Source organism: Sorex fumeus, unplaced genomic scaffold, assembly GCF_029834395.1.
Source record: "Sorex fumeus unplaced genomic scaffold, SorFum_2.1 ptg000008l, whole genome shotgun sequence".
Lineage (NCBI taxonomy): Eukaryota > Metazoa > Chordata > Mammalia > Eulipotyphla > Soricidae > Sorex > Sorex fumeus.
This window is the reverse complement of record NW_026606065.1, coordinates 50,932,167-50,955,070: the sequence shown is the minus strand read 5'-3', so window position 1 is coordinate 50,955,070 and position 22,904 is coordinate 50,932,167.

Sequence of the window (22,904 nt, the reverse complement as noted above, 5' to 3'; positions counted from 1 at the left end):
TCTAGCTCCATGTAGAACTTCTCGATTTCTCTTTCATCATAATGAGATGTTGGTGCGTAGACAACGAAGATAGAAACTGCAGGCAGGGAGCCACATCTATTCAAATGTAAACGTCCGATTCGGGTTGTTAGGCATTCGAATGAATCAATGCTCTTGGCCAAGTTTGTGTTGACAAGGACACCGACGCCTCCAACACCTCTTTTATCGCATGTTCCGAGGAACAATTCTTCTCCAGTGTCGAAAACGGCATGGTGAGATTCTTGTCTCGGTCAGACCAATGATGTCGTACTTGATCATTCGCGCTTGTACCATCAGGTCCTCGATGGATGCATCTGATGCTAGCGTACGTGCATTGAAAGTACAGACGATCATTTTTGTCTTCCTTCATTGTGGCAGCCTAGGTCGGCCTTGAGATTTTGTCGGCCTCTCCTTTCTCATCCTTCTCAGTGCTGCCATGTCGGTGAAGCCTTCAGGCAGCCTCCATAGCCTGCCCCATTTATTTCTTATTACCCAAGGTCATTTCAAGATCATCCCAAAGCACCACTTCCAGCAACAATTCCTTTAGCCAGGAAAATCCCTTTTTTCCCTTTGGTGAGAACTGCTAAGAGACAAACTCTGGCTAGAAGAAACTCACCACAGCAGAGAATGAAGGAAATAGAAGAAACAGCAAGGAGAAAAAGACTCATGGTTGTTCCTCCCAGGAACGTTCAGGTTCCTGTTTCATGTTCCCTTCTTCATCCCAGTTCCTGTCATCCTCTTTTCCTTACTGTTCTTATAAATTCCTTTGAGACAAAAATTACTTTGCGATGTTTCTATAACCCCAGAACAGACTCACAATGCATTTTGGCAGGGGATGGTGGGGACAGGACACACCTGGCAATGCCCCAGGATTACTTCTGGCTCTGCACTCAGGAATTACTCCTGGCAGTGCAGGGGGTACTATATTGGATGCTGAGGTGTGAACCCAGGTCAGCCACATGCAAGGCAAACACCTTACTAGCTGTATTATCATTCCAGGCCCTCATACTGCATTTTTTAAAACTTTTTTTTTATTGAATCACCGTGAGATAGGCCCTTACAAAGCTGTTCGTGATTGGATTTCAGTCAGACAGTATTCCAACATCCATCCCTCCACCAGTGTACGTCCCAGTACCAGTGTCCATCACCCCCACTCCCCACCCCTTGCCTGCCTCTGTGGCAGGCACTTTTTCTTCTCTCTCTCTCTCTCTCTCTCTCTCTCTCTCTCTCTCTCTCTCTCTCTTTCCTTTTGGACATTGTGGTTTGCAGTACTGATACTGAAATGTTATTAAGAAAATCCCTTTATCTACTTTTAACCCTCAGATTTCATCCAGTGTGATCATTTCCAGCTATTATTGTCATACTGGTCTCTTCTCTAGCTTACCTCACTCAGCCCCACACACACTTGTGATTAGTTCTAACCACTGACCACTCCTCCTAACCTCCATTTTCCCAAGTCATGGATATTAGTCTTCTACTATATGTATTTTTATATACCGCAAATGAATATTGTCATTCTCTATCTGTCCATCTCCTTCTGACTCATTTTACTCAGCATGATACTCTACATGTCCACACTGCATTTTAAAAGAAGGTAAAACTGATTAAGCCACCAATCTTTTCAGAACTTTCCATTGCTTCAAAAACGATCTCCAAATGCCTGTGGGTTTGTGGTCTGCTCTTATCTTCCTTTCCATTTCTCTCTTTTTAGTGAAATGGAATACATTTTCATTTCAGCTGAACTCCCATTGCTTCCCTTATTCATTCTGCCCCCTGAGAATGATGCTCCACATTCAGCCAACCCCAGTTTTCACCTTCTGAAATTGTATCCATGTTTCAAGCTCCGCCATGGCTGATTCATCTTCCACACATTCCTGCCCGGTGGCTGCATTTATCAGTAAAGCATCAGCTCACTCTCAATGGAAAACATAAAATCACAAGTGCTTTAAGCAGAAGCTTTAAACTGAACACCTCAAAGAGTGCTGGAAGGATGAGGATGCATTCCCCAGCCACAGCATTGATGTGGACGTCTGTGTATGGACATTCTCGATTCTGTACCACAGCAGCACAAACTAGATAGCTTTAAGTAACACATTTATTTCATTAATTTCTTTTTGTTTGTTTGTTTGTTTGTTTTGGGGGTCACACCCAGTAGTGCTCAGGGGTTTCCCCTGGCCCTGCAACCAGGAATTACTCCTGGCAGTGCTTGGGGGACCATATGGGATGCTGGGGATCAAACCCAGGTTGGCCACGTGCAAGGCAAACACCCTACCTGCTGTACTATTGCTCCTCATTAATTTCACAGGCAGAAGTCTGGCTATGATCACGGGCAGAGCCTGGCAAGCTCCCCGTGGCGTATTTGATACGCCAAACCCAGTAACTATAACAGGTTTCATTCCCCTGACCCTGAAAGAGCTTCCAATCGTTGGGAAAGATGAGTAAGGAGAGGCTGCTAAAATCTCAGGGCTGGGAGGAATAGACACGTTACTAGCGTCCGTTCGAGTAAATCGAGGAACACCGGGATGGCAATGATACAGTGATACTCCAAGATGAGAAATAGACAATTCTAAAGGGAGGGGGGATAGACAGACAGACAGACAGAGATAGATTAGATTAGATTAGATTAGACTACAGGGCAAGCAGAAATGCACCCAAGAAAGGATAGAATAGACCAGTTTAGGGTCATGTAGATGCAGAGGATAACAAGGGCAAAAATGGAATAGAAAACTATCATGATGTTACTCTGTGCTCTAAGGGCACCTGCTGATGAACTTTGTAAAATGTCCCAGACTCTGTTTTGTTTGGGAGCCACCCCCAGCTGTGCTTCTTCTTGGCTTCCCCTTGGCTCTGCACTCAGTTGCTGGTGGCGCCCGAGAGACGATTTGGGGTGCCAGGAGGAAACAAACGTAGGATGGCCATGTGCAAGACAAGCACGCCACCCTCTGAACTCTCTCTCTCTTTCCAGTTCCTAAGCCATTAAATTATAATACAGTTTCGAGCTGTTCTCAATGTCTTTATCAACAATAACACACACACACCGGGGAGCCAGAGTGGGAGAGTGAGGGTGGATGGAGCCTAAAGTCGGCCTTTGTGCTCAGGCTGCCTAATACCTGGGCTGTCCATGGTTGTTTGTCTCATTGTCTTTGATTCCGATGCATGAGGTCGAAAGTAGCAATCAGATTGACTACAGACAGCTGGCAAATGTTACTGTCCTGTGGCTGTAAAATTTCTAGGGCATTCCCTATTACTGAATCAGGCCTAAGCGTCTCTAAACTCCAGGTAGCCCTGCATCTTCTAAAGGATTTACCTGTTGAGGGCAGACTGACTTTGAATAATCACCCTTCTAGTGAACTCAGTGTCAACTGACTAGGGTCCTTCATAGTGTCAGCCCAAGTCCTTCATTGTTGTCATATCATATACTCATGGGAGTGTATTCGTTGTCTTTGCCATAATTTCTGTTTCTTTATTTTTAATTTATTGAATCATCGTGAGATAGTTACAATGGCTTTAGTTACAATAGTTACAAATGCTTTCATGATTTTCAGTCATACAAAAATTGAAAACCCATCCCTCCACCAGTGTACCTTTTCCACCAGCAATGCCCCTAGTATCCCTCCCACCACCCCACCCCACTCCACCCTCTGCCTCTATGGCAGACACTTTCCTTCTTGTTCTCTCTCTGCTTCGGGACGTTATGGTTTGCAATACAGATACTGAGAGGCCATCATCTTTTTTCCTTTATCTACTTTCAGCACACATCTCCCATCCCGAACAATCCTTCCAACCATCACTGACTTAGTGATCCCTTCTCTATTCCAGCCGCCTTCTTCCCCAGCTCATGAGGCAGGCTTTCAACTGTGGAGCAATCCTCCTGGCCTTGTCTCTACTTTCCTTGAATGTTTGCCTCATATATACTATTTTATATTCCACAAATAAGTTCAGTCCGTCTATGTCTGTCCCTCTCTTTCTGACTCATTTCACTTAGCATGATACTCTCCATGTCCATCCACATGTGCCTGTGTGTGTGTTTTTGATGTGTATTTTTTAGGAAAAGCTAATCACAAGTTTCATCCCATCTTGTGTCATTATACAAGAATCACCTTAGCGTGTGTGCCCCCAGACAGGCATCCCCAGGCCTCTAATCTTTTCCACCCTATCCTCGTATTAACGTCCACCCTCAGGTTTCCTCTCGAGTCCCAGAGGGCCACTGCATTCTAATGAGGCAGTGTAGCCCATACGCTGCAGAAAGGAGGGAAGGCAGGCAGGAAGTATGCTGCTGGTACCTGGAGCCAGATACTCGAGAAGTTCCACTCGGCCTTTTTTTCTCCATCTCTTCTGCCTCTGGTGCAGATAATAAAGTAGATGCAACAACAATAGAAAAGCTATCCAGAGGCAATCAGCCAAATTAATGACAGTCTGCTTTTTATTTTATAGAACACTCTTCCACGAAGGGCCTCAATTCCAAACAACAGGTGTGTTTCCTATTGAGTTTTATGCCAAAGTTTCAAATTAGCACCTGTTTCCTAATTACTTCATCCCTAAAAATATGTTATTCTATGTGGAAGTGAATTTATTCCAAGCACCGCCCAGTTCTAAACAACAGTGTGTTTACTTTTGAATTTTATATAGAAATTCCAAATTATCACATGTTTACTACTTCAGCCCTAAAGACTATTTTATGTAGAAGTGAATTTATTCCAAGAACCTCCCATTCAGCTCATCACACCTGAATATTCTGGGAGCTTCTGAGCACCCTTCAGATATAGTCTGTGTCTGGTTTGTAGCTACCCAGTAAAAGTTGATAGTACAAGAAAGACATTGGAGTGGATCTATTTTCATTTTTTTCCTCTATTGTGAGAGTTCTCCCCACCCCCAAGGGATCCAGCACCAGCAGCCGAAAACCTCCAGAACCTAATCACCGCCACACTCAAGGCCACTCTGCACACACTCTGGCTGAGCCTCATGAATGAGTGAACATATTCCAGGACCACGCAGTCTCAGACTCATCGTAAGATACTCCCTACCCATTATCTATAAGTACCACACCACATTTAATGGGGTTGAAATAGTAGGCAACAAATCATAGAGTGAAATATATATATGCATAATATATATTTTCAGAGATATATATGAAAGCTCACATCACTCAACCTTTAACAACATGTTAGTAATATCCTAAAGAATGTCTTAATGGCCTCTGCCAAAATAAAACAATCTCCACACTGCTTCCTCTACAGATACTTTTTTGTAGCATTATTAGCGGTTTACTTTTACTTTACTTAAAAGCAGACAATACAAAATATATTATTTCAGTTGTGCTTTGGGACAGGGCTTGGGCTTGGAATAAAAACATCCCAAATTTGGTGGTAGGAAGGTGTAATGATGGTGAGATTGGTGTTTGAATATTAAATGTAATAAAATATTGTGAACTACCTTATAAAATTAAAAATTTTTTTAAAATTTCCTCTATATAACTGACTTTTAAAGCTGACTTTTTACCTTGTATTTAAATAATAGAGCAATATAGTCATGCAGCAAGAAGCAAAAACTGTCAAATACATCAATTGTGTTTGAAGACTGGAAAACTTTAACCCATTTGAGAGATGTTTCAAAGAACTGTGATAATCCTTTAGTTCAAATATTTTATTCATGATATCAGTTATTTTAAAATAGAACACATATTCAGAAAATAAACCATCACCTCTATGTGGTCAATTTAGTAGCTACCACATTTGTAACTTTTTGCACAGGTGTGAGTGTTATTCTTATTTAACTTATATTGACCTTATTAGTTGATATAAGATTAGCGACTGCTGTGACAGAGAACATACAGGTATAATTTTTTAGATATGACATATCCGTGGAGCTCTTTCTAAAACAGATTTAATAAACAAGCAAGTAACCAAATATAAAACAGATTTAATAAACAAGAAAATAACCAAGCTGTCCTTCTGAACCCTGCTTTGAGAGGGATGGAGGAGCAGGGAGGGGCCATTCTTTTTTTTTTTTATGAATCACCATGAGGTACAATTACAGACTTACAAACTTTTATGCTTACATTTCAGTCATACAGTGATCCAACCCCATAAGAAAATGGGGCAATAAAATGAACAGAAACTTTCCCAAAGAAGAAAACTGAATGGCCAAAAAGCACATGAAAAATGCTCTTCATCACTAATCATCAGGGAGATGCAGATCAGAACAACAATAAGATAACATCACATACCACAGAGACTGACCCACATCCAAAAGAACAAAAACAACCAGTGTTGGTGAGGATGTGGGGAGAAAGGGACTCTCCTTCACTGCTGGTGAATGCCAACTGTTTCAGCCCTTTTAGAAAACATATGGACACTTCTCAAAAAATTAGAAATTGAGCTCCCATTTGACCCAGCAATACCACTTCTGGGAATATATCCTGGATATGCAAAAAAAAAAAAAGTACAGTCTAAATGGCATCTGCACTTGTATGTTCATTACAGCACTGTTTACAATAGCCAGAATATGGAAAAAACCTGAGTGCCCGAGAACAGATGACTGGTTAAAGAAACTTTGGTACATCTACACAATGGAATATTGTGCAGCTATTAGAAAAGATGAAGTCATGAAATTCACGTAAAAGTGGATCAACATGTAAAATATCATTGTAAGTGAAATGAGTCAGAAAGAGAGGGACAGACATAGAAAGATTGCACTAATTTGAGGCCATTCTTTCCTACCTTTCTGGGATGAACGAGAGAGACACTTTGTCCTTTTTCACATTCTATTGTTCTTGGGGACCTCACCCAGTAGGAAAGTTGAGTGACATTCCCAATCTTAATTTGATTGGGTGTGAAAGAACCATCTCTGCACCATCTCTATTTGCGAGTCAAAATAATATTTTTTTCTTCAATCATTGATAAATTGGGTGAGTTTTTTTTTTTTAAATCACTGTCACTGTCCTCCTGCTGTTCATCGATTTGCTCGAGCAGGCCCAGTAATGTCTCCATTGGAGACTTTGTTGTTACTGTGTTTGGCATATCGAATACGTCACGGGGAGCTTGCCAGGCTCTGCTGTGCGGGCGAGATACTCTCGGTAGCTTGCCGGGCTCTCCGAGAGGGGCGGAGGAATCGAACTCGGGTTGGCCATGTTAGCTGCGTGCAAGGCAAACGCCCTACAGCTGTGCTATAAAGATACTTTTTTAAAAGTTTTGAAAGTAAGTAACACATTTTAAATTACTGTTACATCTTAATTTTTATTTATGTAACAGTGGTTTTTTTTTTAGGGATTTCAGGTATACTGCCTGGTGTATCACATCTGTGCTTTTCATTATTTTCCTTGCTCCATCAAACAGTCGACCCCTTAAACCTGATTTACTTCCCTACCCCCTTCTCTTCTGGAGACCACTATTTTGTGCTTATAGGCTAAGCGATGTCATGTTTTTGTCTTACTTGTTTTGTTTATTTTCTACATATGATTGGAATAACATGGTGTTTGTTTTTCTTTTCTTCCTCCGACTGATTTCACTGTGTACAATGCTTCAGGATATACTGCTGTTGTCACAAATAGCAAGGTTACATCTTTTTGTAACAGAAAAATCATGTTCTATTTTTGTCTGTATAGCATACTTTCTTTGGGCTGGAGTGATAGCACAGAGGGTAGGGTGTTTGCCTTGCACACGGCTGACCTGGCCAACCCGAATTTGATTCCTCTGCCCCTCTCGGAGAGCCTGGCAAGCTACTGAGAGTATCTCGCCCACACGGCAAAGCCTGGCAAGCTCCCCATGACGTATTCCATATGCCAAACATGTAACAACAAATCTCATGATGGAGACGTTACTGGGCCCGCTCAAGCAAATCGATGAACAATGGAACAGTACAGTGCAGTGCATATTTTCTTTATCCATGGGCACTTACATTGTTTCCAATTTTATTGGGGTGTTTGGGGGGAAAGGGCACACCTGGTGGTGCTCAGGACTTACTCCTGGCTCTGTGCTCAGGGAGAGATCACACCCGGCAGGCTCAGTGGACCATATGTGGTGCCGGGTCAGCTGTGTGTAAGACAAAAGCCTTCCTTACTCTGCTACCACTCTTGACTCCTTAGTTTTTGATTTAACACAGGAATAGTAGGGAGAGCAAGTCTGGGCTGCCTGCCTGGAGGCGGCAGGGCTGCTCGGGATGTCTGTGCCTCATGCACAGCCCGTGTACAGCCTGGAAAGAAATGCCCACGGTCCATAGGGTATGAGCTGAGTGGGGGGAAGAAGCTGCAGTGAGGAGAAGGAGAATGACTGGCTCCATGAAAACAAGGAAGCTCCGAGAAAGGAAAAAAAAATTGGAAAATCTGGGAAAATGGACCCATGAAACAAAATGAAACAAGGATTCACAATTATAGCCAATAAAGTGGGGGAAAAAGGTAAGCATACAGAATTTTTCCCACTGGCCTCTTCAACAGACACACATACACACAGATACACATACACATACACATACACATGTATACATACATATGCACACACATACACATGTACACACATACTCATGCACACACACATGCACACACATAACATGCACTCATATAACATGCACACACGTACACAAACACATATGCACACACACACGCACATACATTTCCACTCTTCACTGGTGATGCTTGTGTTGGCAGCTCTGACTCTAAGCTGCCATGTGCTACAGCCAGCGTCCTCCCAGATTCTCTCCCTGCTCCCCCCTCTCTTTCTCTCCCCCTCTCCTTCCTCTCCAGCTGGTCCTCCCTCTGCTGTTCTGCATCTGCCCCTGTAATCTCAGAATTCCTTCCGCACCAAATTCTCCAGTCATAAACAGTCTCCCTCAATGAGAGATGTGCCTGCGTGTCTCTGGCCTCCTCTAGGTTGAATTCTTCACCAAAAAACCCACCTCAAATAATCAACCCAGCTGTTGTCTGCCCTGACGCCCCCACTCACTTCTTCACAGAAGCCATCCCCTGCCCGCATCAAAACTGCTGGGAAGAGAATTCCACAGACTCCCTCATTACCTCCTCTAGTGTCTTTCAGTCAACTCCCCACACCCCCGCAAAGCCTCAGAGATGTGTGCCCCAGAAACCATTGCTGAATGACTGTGAGGAGACACTCCTTTCTTCAGGGGTCCCATGCATTCCTTCCTGGCTGTTCTGCTGGTTAAATGCTGGTCTTCCCAGCCTGCACTCACAATGCTCTATCCCCAGGACAGCAACCTCCCCAGGGGCTCAGACCCCCGTTAGCAGACCCAGAGGGTGGATGACAGAGGAGTGTGACCACTGATGGGCAGAGCAGTAGGACAGAAAGTCCAAGAACACACAGACTGGGCTGCCAGAGGGAATACAGGACACCAGAAAAAAAATGAGATTTTAAGCAAGCAATGAATAAAGTTGACAATGAAAAAGGTTTTTTTTCAAGTTAAGGAAAGTATAAGTATGTGCCATGCAACAACTGAGGTGTATTCATTCTTAAAAAAAATTATTTATTGGCTATTTCAATTCCATTCCATGGGGCATCTTACATTTTTATCATTGAATCTTACAATCCCAAGTGCAAACAAATTTTGGCGTTTGGATCAATAATTTGTGCATTTAAAGCCCTCCTGAGGCTAGAGAACTAGCACAAGAGTTAAGCATTTGTCTTGCACGCAGCAAACCAGATTCAGGTCCCCACAGCCCTGCCAGGATGATCCCTGAACAAAGAACCAGGAACAAGTCCTGAGTATGCTGAGGCTGGCTCCCAACCCCAGAAAACAAAAACTTGCCTTGTGTTGGAATGATAATAAAGGATTCCTTGGCTTCTTCCAAAACAATAGTTGGAGAATCAGTTTGGCACAGTAGGTGGCACTGCTCCCCTGGGTCTCCAAGTCAGGGTCATCTAGTCACTGCTGAGCCCTCCTTTGGGCAGCATCTCCCCCATCCTGCGGCCATTCCCTGTAGTCACTGGCTATCTGGCCATGGTTCAGTGCCCACTGCGCCCCCCCCCCATCCCCGCTGAAAGTGCCCTCTACCAGCAATGCCCTTTCCCCTTGGACTCCACCCAGCATATTTCCACTCCTTTTCCTGTAATAACCCTCCCCTCAGTAGGGTAGACTCAGCATTTGAGCAATTCCCCTTGTTTCGCTGCATTAATACTTCACACTTTCGTGTATTTTTTTTCTTTTCCTTTTTTTTTCTTTTTTGGAGGGGTCACACCCAGCACCCTGGCGGTGCTCAGGGGATGCTGGAAATTGAACCTGGGTCGGCCATATGCAAGGCAAACCCCCTACCACCCTACCCGCTGTGCTATCGCTCCAGCCCCTCTAGTGTATTTTTTTAAATCTGGGCTTTTTCCACAGTCCACTTAGTATATTCAGTCCTGCAAACAGAAAGAAGCTCATGGGCTCCACTGTCCAGAAGCAGGAAAGCCGGAAGGGCACCTGACCAGAAGAGATGAAGTTGGAGAGTGAAAGAGATCAGAACGTTCCTGTCATTTTAAGCTGCGGAGACTGTCTGGGATAGGAGTCGCCATGGGAGAAAATCAAAAGTAGGCATGGTTGGTACCGATGAGGCGAGCTCAAGCAGTAAAGCGCATACCTGGCACGTGTGAGACCCTGCGTTTGATCAGTCGCCTTCTATGGTCACAGATCATTATTTATTTATTCTCAGAAGGGCTGGAGTGATAGCACAGTGGGTAGGGTGTTTGTCTTGCACGCGGCCGACTTGGGTTCGATTCCTCCGTCCCTCTCGGAGATCCAGGAAAGCTACTGAGAGTATCCCACCCACACAGGAGAGCCCGGCAAGCACCCCGGGGTGTATTCAATATGCCAAAAACAATAACAACGAGTCTCACAATGGAGACATTACTAGTGCCCGCTGGAGCAAATTGATGAGCAGGGGAAGACAGTCTACAGTGCTATTCTCAGAAAATATTTCATGTGCTGTAAAATCTGAGTGTCAAAACGTTGAAAGCCAACCAGTTCCACTTCCTCATGCAGGAAAAGCTTTACCACAATCCATGACACACATCTTCTGCTGAGCCCCAATGACAATTCATTCCTAACCCACTTATCTGTTGGGGGGGCAGGGGAGCATTTTCTATTTTTTTTTAAAGATTGAATTGGAAGTCCGCCTCCCTGTAACTGTCACCAACTGATACAAATTTTAAGCATCCCAATTCACCCCTACTCTACACCATACCCAACCCCACCACAAAACAACAACAAAAGTAACAATAACAACAGCAAAACCATTATACTATTTGTAAGGTAATGCAAGAAGTCTTCATTATCCCAGTGTGACAAGACTCAGAACTGCAGATTCTTCTGCAAGAGGAAAGAGCAGGTGTCGTCTTAAGGCTCAGAGCATCAGCTCTCTGAGGTCCTGGCAGACTAACCTTCCCAGAAAGTGTGGGGTTTGGAAACGGTAGCATGATAAAATGAAATTTTAGTAACAAGTTAAGGAGACGTGTGGCCCTTCTGGTTTAGAACCAATTAACTTTCTAGAAAGAAAGAAAAGAGTGGGACTGGACAGAATGGATAGATGAAAACCTAGACCAACTGCTGTATATCCTTCTTTATGTCACCTAGACAATGGCATAAGGCATCAGTATCCTCTCTCCCAGTACAAGAAGATGAAGGAGGTGGGCGAAACCGCAGGATCAACTCATATTTAGCCCCTACCATTCAGAAGAACAGGGATTCTACAAGAAAATATATTAAATTGAGAAAACGTTACAAAGATACATTGATTTGAATGCCTATGTGTGTGGTGATGTGTGCCTGCTGCAGAAATGACAAAAGACGCTGACAAATGTCCTGTTAGAGAGACAGGCTTGTCCTCACATCAGTGACATCACCATGGTCCTCACAGCTCAAAGAGCCTTCCAAGCTGCAGTTCTGCTTCTGCGTCCATTTCAAGGTGGCCCAGAAGGTCCAGCAAAGCCTCCTGGATGTCTGCCTGGCTCAAAACGGTTTCTCCCAAAGCTGTTTTTAGAAATCATCAGTGAAAAGTCAAGATAGTTCCTCCATCAGGAAAGGACAAGATCAGAGTCTTGAGCCAGATCATCTGGGGGAAGTAAGACCAGGTGCTTCAGAGCAGACATGTTGGCCCAAGTTTTTGCCAACTGCCAGGTGGAACTTCTGGAAAACTGTGGGCACTTTGTGGTGATGGAGAGATCCAGGAAACAGTCAAGCTCATCAGAAGACTTTCTAGCTTTTGTGCACAATTCAGACAATAACAAGAAGCCGGACTCATGCCCTGCCAGCAGCCTGCATCCCACACCATGTCTGCTCCCATCTCTAAAATCAGATGTGCTGAGCCCACCCCCCCTCCACACACACACACACACACACACACACACACACACACTCCTCAGGGATTCTGCCCCAGATGCAGTCACAGTCCTGGCTTCCCTGAGAAAACCAGACCCCACACCCATCTCTAAAGAGCCACCGAGATTCAGGGGCCGCAAGGAGATCTCCAAGATATTTTTCAAAAAATGGAAACCCCAATGGAATAATCGAAGAAAACCCAGCGGTGAAATCTACTGAGACGTCTTTAAGCTCATCATTGCAAAACAGCCACCTTGAACCATCACTCCTGTGGGCATTTTCTTTAAGTCATTCATCCCAGCTGGAAACGAGGGGATTATTTCTCTTGCTTTAGATATTCTTCCTTGCATGATGGCCCAAGACGGTTTTAGGAGCATTAGTCCCCACTACTGAGTTTCCTCTTGATTCTGTCTGGTGTCAGTTTTGCATAGATCCATCAGTGAATGCATCCGCTTATGCAGCTCCCAAGAAGAAGGAAGCACAGTTGGCCAAGAGCAGCGGAGAGCCTGGCTGAATGGTGTGATCAGCCCCTGAGGGAACCCAGAATGTCTCAGTACAAAGATTACCTGGCAGGGTGGGTTCCCAGGCAATAATTTCTTTTTCTTTTTTTTTTCTTTTTTGCTTTTTGGGTCACACCCAGCGATGCTTAGGGGTTACTCCTGGCTCTGCACTCAGAAGTTACTCCTAGCGGTGCTCAGGGAACAATATGGGATGCTGGGAATCAAACCTGGGTTGGTCGCAGGCAAAGCAAAATCCTACCAACTGTACTATTACTCTAGCCCCCCTTATTTTTTTAAAAAATAGAAGTAACTGATCAATAATGTTCTCTATAATGATCCATCTTGGGTACCACATTGAAGTATCTAGAGGTCCCCTTTTCTATTTTAGTGTGCTCCTGAAACTCCCAGAATGTAAAATATTAGTGTGTTGATAAATTCTGTGAGTTCTGTGATCAGTAATGTGATTGAAAATAAGTAACACAATGACAGTTGGCAATTATCATTCTGGACAAAAATTGAGTGCTGGAAAAAGGTTAAGGGATGCACATGATAACCTTACAGTACCAGAATCGCAAACCATAATACCCAAAAGGAGAGAGAGAGAGAGAGAGAGAGAGAGAGAGAGAGAGAGAGAGAGAGAGAAGAGAGTAAGAGACAGAGACAGAGAGAGAAGAAAAGTGCCTGTTGTAGAGGCAGACTGGGGGTTGGGGGCAGAAGGAGAGAAACTGGGGACATTGGTGATGGGAAATGTACACTGGTGGAGAGATGGGTATTGGAACATTGTATGACTGAAACCCAATCATGAACAGTTTTGTAACTATTTATCTCAAAGTAATTTAATTTAAAAATTATTAAAAATAAAAGTAACAGTTTTAAAAGTGACTACATTACATGAAATAAATTTAATAAGTCTATATTAATGTTGAGCAGGCACCAGTAATGTCTCCATTGTGAGACTTGTTGTTACTGTTTTTGGCATATATATGGGCTGGAGTGATAGCACAGCAGGTAGGGCATTTGCCTTGCATGCAGCCAAATTGGGTTCAATTTCTCCATCCCTCTCGGAGAGCCCAGCAATCTACTGAAAGTATCCCGCCTGCATGGCAGAGCCTGGCAAGCTCCCCATGGCGTATTTGATATGTAAAAAAAACAGTAACAACAAGTCTCACAATGGAGACGTTACTGGTGCCCGCTAGAGCAAATCGATGAGCAGTGGGAGGACAGTGCTACAGTGCTATATTAAAGTCATGCAAAAAAAAAAACGGGGGAAGCTTTTCAAGAAGGCAGTGAGCTGACTTCACTGTGACTGACGTTCCTTTCACCACAAGCACTGATCTAGCCCCAGTGCCAATCTAACCAGATGATCACTACTGCTCATTTAATGAGCCTGGTGTGGGTTCTCATTTGGCCAAAACATCTTATTGTGTTTGCTTTTGTTTAAAACCTAAAAATTCTCAGACCAGTGAAATGAGTCAGAAAAAAACCAATATAGAATGACTGCATTCATTTGTGGTATATAAAAAATACATGTAGTAAAGTAACAAAATAGGAGAGTAACACCCAAGAATGGCCGAGATTAGTACCAGGAATTTTGCTCCATGGCTTGGAGGCCAGCCACACATGCTAGGGGAAAAGGGAGCTCAGATAGAGAAGGGAGCACCAAATAAAGGGTGTTGGGAGGATCCTCCCAGGATGGGAGAAGCATGATGAAAGTGGACTATCGACCAAACATGATTGCCACTCAGTGCCTCTTTTGCAAACCACAACACCCAAAAGGAGAGAGAGAACAGAGGGGAATGCCCTGCCACAGAGGCAGGGTGGCATGGGGGATGGGGGGTGGGAGGGATACTGGGATCTGTGGTGGTGGAAAATGAGCACTGGTGGAGGGAAGGGTATTTGATCATTGTATAATTGAAACCCAGGCACAAAAATTTGTAAATCTACAACTGTACCTCATGGTGTCTCACTAATAAAAATTTAAAAAAAAAATTTTTAAAGTACATGTAGTAGAAGAATAATATCCATGGCCAGGAAGAAACAGGGATTAGGAGGACTGGTCAATGGTTGGAACTAACCACAAGTGTGTGTGGGCCTAAGGGTATGTAAGATAGAGAAGAGATTCATATGACAATAATAGCAGGGAATGATCAGGCTGGACAATATCTGAGGGTTAAAAGTAGGTAAAGGATATTCTTGATAACCTGTCAGTATCAATATTGCAAACCACAATGCCCAAAAGGAAAGAGATTGAGAGATTGAGAGAGATAAAAAGAAGAAGAAGAAGAAGAGAGGAAGAGGAGGAGGAAGAGGAAGAAGAAGAAGAAGAGGAAGAGGAAGAGGAGGAAGAGGAAGAGGAAGAGGAGGAAGAAGAGGAAGAAGAGGAAGAGGAAGAGGAAGAAGAAGAAGAAGAAGAAGAAGAAGAAGAAGAAGAAGAAGAAGAAGAAGAAGAAGAAGAAGAAGAAGAAGAAGAAGAAGAAAAGCACCTACCATAGAGGCAGGGAAGGGGTGGGGAATGGGTGATCATGGGAGGGAACCTGGGGACACTGGTGCTGGGATGTACACTGGTGGAGGGATGGGTGTTAGAATACTGTATGGCTGAAATTCAATCATGAACTAGCTCTGAAATGGTCTATCTCACAGTGATTCAATAAAATGTTTGAAAAATTAAAAATAAAATTCTCAGACCAGGCCAGAGTGATAGTGCAACAAGTAGGGTGCTTGTCTTGCATGCAGCTGACAGGGTTTGAACCCACATATGATTCCCTGAGCCCTGCCAGGAGTGCAGAGACAGGAGTAAGCCCTGAGCACTACTGGTGTGCCCCATAAAAACAAAAAAAAAAATTCAGACCCAAACAATCTTTTATGGGGCTAAATTTGAGTGCTTAAGTAACTTGTTGAAGTACTTGAGGAAGTTCATTATTCCTTTTTAAAGAAATTGATTCTTCCAGCAGCATCCTGGATGACAGAAATATGGCAAAAGAGAGGAATCAGGCTCTAAATTTCAACACCAAACTGGAAATTCTGCTTGCTTTGGCCTCCAAAGTGGAGCAGATGGCTTCTTTGCAAACAACCCAGAACTATAATTTAAAGTCCAGCTTGCAAAAATCCAAGCACAAACTGTTAAAAAAAAAAAAACAGCCCTTTCCAAAGACTCCAATGAGACCTTGGATATTTGAGGAGGTCTGGAGATTATTTAACTGCTTCCTGCCTGCTCTACTCTCCCCTTTGCCAGTAACAGAAGTCAACCAATCAGCCTAATATTACCTATGCTTCATGTAGAAATGGGTCTCCTTCAGAGTTCAGTTTTATAGATCATTTTATATATGATTTTTACAGATGGTTTACACAAGGGATATTTCTTTCTTTCTTTCTTTCTTTCTTTCTTTCTTTCTTTCTTTCCCTCCCTCCCTCCCTCCTTCCTTTATCTTCCTTCCTTCCTTCCTTTCTTTCTTTCTTTCTTTCTTTCTTTCTTTCTTTCTTTCTTTATTGAATCACCGTGAGATACAGTTACAAAACATTCATGTTTGAGTTTCAGTAATACAATGATCAAACACCCACCCTTCCACCAGTGCACATTCACCACCACCAATGTCCCCAGTATCCCACCACCCCAATCCCAATACTTCCCCTGCCTCTATGGCAAGCAATTTCCCTCATACTCTCTCTCTACTTTGGAGCATTATGGTTTGCAGTATAGATACTGAGAAGCTATCACGTTTGGTCCTTTATCTACTTTCAGCACATATCTCCCATCCTGAATGGGAAATTCATTTAAACAATGCTCCTGTGACTTTTTGTTTGTTAGTTTGGGGACTGCACCCATCAATGCTTAGGGCTTACTTCTGGCTCTGAGCTTAGAATGACTCCGCATGAGTTTGGGGATATGGGATACTGGGGATCAAGCTCTGCTAGGCTGCGTGCAAGGCAAATGCCTTACCTACTGTACTATATTTCTGCCCCCATACTTCTCTGAATTTTTCAGAGCCAAAGGAACATTCATAATCATAGCCTGTGAGATTCTAAGTGTTCCTCAGATGAAGACCCACCTTCTCATTCAGGAAAAGAAAAAGTTTCATTGCTCAAAACCTAGCCTGAACCCCACCACAAAGTCACAATTGTACTACCCAACTATTCTTGTTTTTCTTTTAAGTTCAGAGAAGTACAATTATTTATTGCACACACACCCCCGATTTATCTCAAAGGCCCTGGGACTTGTTTCCTCTGTTATATTAAATGCATTTCTGTCTGAATTTGCATTGAATCTTGATTTTTATAAACAGTTTCAGGCATTTCTGGAAATATGTAACATTTAAAGAAAATATGTTTCAACTTTTTCCCATTGTAGTTGAAGCAACATGGATACAACAGTGCAATCATGTATAGTTTTTATTTAATTATTTATGTTTTTATTTTTGCTTTTTGGGTCACACCTGGCGATGCACATGGGTTACTCCTGGCTCTGCATTCAAGAATTATTCCTGGTGATGATCCGGGGACCATATGGGATGCTGGGGATCTAACCTGACTCAGCTGCGTGCCAGGCCTACCCATTGTACTATCGCTCCAGCCCCAGTCATGTATAGTTTTGATGTACAGTTTCTGTCCCCCCTCCCCATCCTTTTGTCACTTCTAGCCTGCCTCTTCCTGCTCCTTCTCTTACCCTTTCCACACTGCTTGCTAAGTTCAGTTTTATAGTCCAAGGCCAACGCTTTATCATCATTCAATGATGTTAGTTCTCTGTTTTGTTTCTCTACAAATCACAGGTAAATGAGAAAATTTGATATTTGCTCTTCTCCCTATGATTTGTTTTGTTTAACGTGATGCCCTCCAGTTCCATCCAAGTTACAGCAAATTGCAAGATTTCATCTTCTCTTATAGCTGCATGCTACTATTGTATAGCTATAATCTTTACCTTGGGGCTGTTTCCATATCCTGGCTATTGTACTTAGTACTCCAAAAAACACAGGTGCACACAGATCTTTTCAAGGTGATATTTTGGGGTTCTTGGGGGTATATAGCAAGATGTGGAATCACTTGGGGCTGGAGCCATAGTACAGTGGTTAGGGAGTTTTGCCTTGCATGTGGCAGACCCAGGTTGGATCCAGGTATCCCACATTGTTTCCTAAACACCACCAGGAGTAATTCCTGAGTGCAGAATCAGCAGTAACCCCTGAAGATTGCCAGGTACGACCCAAAAGCAAAACAAACAAGTTTTTTTTTTTAAAAAAGATGTAGAAATGCTGGCTAATATGGAAGCATTATTCTTAGGTTTTCGAGAAGACCCCATACTATTTTCTATACAGGCTGAATCAAATGACATTCCTACAATGAATGAGAGTTCCTTTGTCACTGCATCTCTGCCAAGACTAGCTACTTCCAGTCTTTTTTTTTTTATTAGTGAAACCCCATGAGGTACAGTTGTAGACTTACAAATTTTTGTGCTTGGTTTTCAGTTATACAATGATTGAGTACCCATCCCTCCACCATTGCCCATTCTCCACCACCACTGATCCCAGTATCCCTCCCACTCCCCATCCCCCCAATCCCACCCTGACTCTGTGGCAGGACATTCCCTTTTGTTCTCTCTCTCCTTTTTAAAGTAGGCTATTCTCACTGGTATCTCACGATGGTATCTCATTGTCATTTTTATTTGCATTTCCCTGATAATAAATGATGATGAATACTTTAGATATATGCCTATTGATGGTCTATATATCTTCTTTGAGCAAATGTTTGTTATGTCCTCTCCCTCTTTTCTGACTTTATTATTTTGTTGTTGAGCTACATGAATGTTGTACATCTTGAATGTTAGTCCTTTATCTGTGGTATGATCACTTCACTTAATCACTTAATCCCCGTTATTCATCGATTTACTCGAGCGGGTGCCAGTAACATCTCCATTCATCCCGGTTGCGTGCTAGCGTAGCCCAGTGATATCTGTTCATTCTAGGAACATACAGAGCCTCAAACTGATCATTCAGGGTCTTGACGAAGAAGTCTGACCATCTTGTAGGTGGGCGTCCACGTGATCTTTTGATGTCCCGTGGAATCCAATCAGTAATGGCTCTAGTCCAGCGGTTGTCTGTAAACCTCATTACGTGTCCAGCCCATTTGATTTTTGATGTCTTGGCAAATGAGACAGCATCCCTGATTCTTGAGCGTTGACGAAGATCAGAACTCCGGATTCTATCTCTCATTTGAGTGAATCGTGATATTCCAAGCATAGCTCTTTCGATTCCTCTTTGAGAGACCCGAATAGCGTTCTCATCCTGTTTTCGTAGGGTCCAGGTCTCTGAGGCATATGTTAATGCAGGAAGAACAGTGGAATCAAAGAGATGTGCTCGTAGCTGGAGGTTCTTTGTCCTTTTAGTTATTTCTTCAACGTTCTTGAAGGCATTCCAAGCTGCTCTCTTCCTCCTGCGCAACTCAGGTGCCAGGTCATTCATCATGTTGATTTCTCGACCTAGGTATATATAACTGTTGCATTCGGAGATGGTGGTTCCGTTGAGAACGAATGGAGCGTCAGGAACAAGGCTGTTTCTCATAAACATTGTCTTCGTAAGATTCAGCTGTAGTCCGACCTTTCCACATTCACGGTTAAAGTCGTTCAGCATTTGTGCCGCTTGGCTGATGTTTGGTGTTATTAGAACAATGTCATCAGCAAAGCGGAGGTGGTGTAGTTGCCGACCATCTTTCTTCACTCCCATGCTTTCCCATTCTAGTCGTCGCATGATGTTCTCGAGGGTGGCACTGAAGAGTTTTGGTGAAATGGTATCACCCTGCCGAACCCCTCTCTTGGTATGGATGATTACTTCTTTGTAATCTGTGGTATGATATGCGAATATTTTCTCCCATTCAGCATAGCATCTTTTTATTTTAGCTGAGTTTCTTTTGTCATTCATAAGCAGCAGGTAAGGTGCTTACCTAGAATACAGTTGACCTGGGTTCAATCCTCAGCATTCCCTGTGCTGCCCTGAGCATGCCAAGCGTGATCCCTGAGAGTGGTGAGTAAGTGCTGAGCACAACCAGGTCAAGAAGAAAGGCAGTAACTCTCTTCTCTCAAGGCTAATTACCTCCTTTGCTCCCCAAGTCACCTACATCACTTGGTGAGATACCCAGGAGTTAGGTATGTTATGTTGTGTTACCTATAACATAACTGGTGAGTCAGCCCAGAGAAAGAATTGCAACACAATTTACGAGCCACCATGAGACCTACTTCTTAAGGTGGGACCCGCTTCGACCAGATCAGCTGCTTAAGCAATTTGAGACACATCCTGAGGGAGAATCATTCAAAGCTAGACTATAATTTACTGAAGTAAATCGCAGTATTTAATTCTATAACTTCAGAGTGTAGTTTTCAGAAAAACAAAGTCAACCAGGGTGCAGGGGGAGAAGGTGACTCAAATTGTAAAGCACATGAATAGCATACAAAAGGCTGTTGGTCAGATCCCCAAACCCTCAGTTTTCCTCCACTTACTGCCACCACAAGGATTGTCCCACCCTCCATCCCAACCCTAGAAATACCAGGAGTGCCCCCCACAACTAAAAAAGAACTGACAGCTTGTTTGGCCTTAATACATTAGAAATAGACTTGAAAGCTTGCTCCTTCAAGTCTGTTTTCTCTTAAAGACATGTTTTTCTATGTCACATTACTTGCTTGCTTGCTTAACCTCTCAGACCTGTGTTCTCTCTTAAACATACATCTTGTTTGCTCATCTTTGTCTCTTATCTGTGTGGGCTGTCCTCTCTTCAACACATACCTTGCTTGCTTATCTCTAAGTCTCATTGCTTGCAGTCATTTTCCACTTGGGAGAAGCCCATTTTCTCTCTTGAATGCATATGTATTTCCTCACTTTCTCTCCCTTCACATTTAGGTAAACTTTGTTCAATAACTATCTTGCCACACACACACACACACACACACACACACACACACACACACACTGAAAGAGAGAGACAGAGAGAGTCAAAGAGTCTTTAAGTCATTTTTATGTTTCAGCTTCCTTTTATTATGAGAGTCACTTGTTAACAATAAAGGAGTGAGGAAAGGAAGAAGCTGCAATGAAAGACTTGGTTCCAAAGCTTTACTTCCCTGGACCCCCATAACCTGACTGGCTGCTCTGATATACCCAAGGCTGTCCTGATCTTAGCACTAAATCTCCTCAGGTAAGCTCAGAGGTTGGTTGCACTGCTGCTCATGGGATCAGTCAATATAGAGAAACTGATAGGTAAATGATGAAAGTTCTTCCTGGAGCAGCTCCCAGACCATCGAGGCTGCTGGGTTTGTGTGGAGAAACCCCAAGTCCAGGCCTTGAGGAGGGTGAGCTATTGCCAAGTAAACTGGCATACCCAGGTGATTAGCATAGCTCAATTGCCTTGCAACTGCCCTTGGTGGGGGAAGGAGGGAGGGTGAGATTAGGGAGAATTTGAGATTTGCAACATCTGTAGTGTCCATAAAATTTATTGTTCCACCTCTGCAGTGGCTCATAGAAATCCCATGACACCTCGTGACACTCTGTCCCATCTAGCTCATGTAAACCACAGATTTCACCTTCCTCTTCCCATCTCGTGATCCTCATTTATAACCATTATCTTCCTAATAAACTTTGTTATATGACTACGAGTCCATGGCCCATGTGGGTGACTTTGTCTCGGTCATGCTGCCCACTTGAATCTTTCAGCATGTGTTGCCCTAGGTACTAGGAAACCACCGTCTCTCATTCCCAGTGTCCAGTAGCTGCTGGCCAGCTACAGGTGAAGAGCTTTATTAAGCAACAAATCAGCAGTTTGCAAGACGGGGAACTCAACAGATGAATGAACCATCATTATAGGAAGAATAAGGAAGCACATTGTCGGAAAGGGCAGATTTCGGACTAGTGGTTTGCAAAGCAATAAATGAACTCCCATGTAGGCAAGTGCCAAAGGCACACTTCACTACTTGTGCAAACCAAAGATTTCTGCTTAATGGTTCAGTCCACATGGTTTCTTAAGGACAGATATTCACAGAAAGTTTGCTGGGTTTTAATTTTGAATTTAGCTTTTTATTTGTGTGTGTGTTTGTTTGCTTAATTGGGGGCCACACCCAGAAGTGATCAGGGGTTACTCCTGGCTCTGCACTCAGGAATTACTCCTGGTGGTGTTCCGGGGTCTGTATGAGATATTGGGGATTGAATCCGGTCAGCTGCGTGCAAGGCAAACACCCTGTATAATGAATGTAAAGCTCCACCCCCAACTTTTCATTTGTTTGGGGAAAGTTTCACTCAAACCTAAGCAAACCAGAAAATGAAGACACCTCAGCACAGGAAGTATTCCTTAATTCTGATAAAAGGGAAATTAAATCAATCTTTGTGGGTTTGGTTTTCTCTTCATCCTATGCAACCAGGATGTCTGGCAAAAAAAAAAAAAGCTTGAAACTGTATTTTCAGAGGCAGATTTATATAATGTTTATAATCTAAAATCAAGTTATCCATGAATTAAAAATGCATCTACTCCTTTCATTCTTCAGCTTCCTTAAGCATCTTCATATGCAAAATACAATCAAAGTTTTGTGGAAGGTTAATGAAATTGTATAAATATAGATAAAGTTCCTGGCACATAGTAAGCACTCAGGGAAGATAACCACTTAGATAAGGTTTCTGACTTTGAAGCACTTGCATTTTATATTTTGGAAACATTTATTAAATTCTCCCATTTGCCACAGTTTTGATGAAAAGAAGTAGCTTTGTTGATACTGCTTGATTATCCTCAGGCAGTATGTCAGTCGATTGACAGAGACCAGTTATTTTTTCTTGCTATGTTTGGACACTAATCTGATCATTCATCCTTCAGCTTTTCAAAAACCCATAAATTTCCCCCAAGACTTGGGAGAAATAATCTTAATAATCATTGTTTTCACTTTTTACCAAGCAAATTCAATGTACATTATTTTGTCGGCCCATCTGCTGTGCAATGGGTCCAGATTACTAAGGGCCTGTGAACAGCCCCATGCATAGGCCTACTGAGCCTGAGTAAAAAGTTCAGAGTGTTAGTGGAAGAGACACGGGTCTCCTGGTAACTGACAGAGGCAGCTGGTAATGGCTGGTTCAT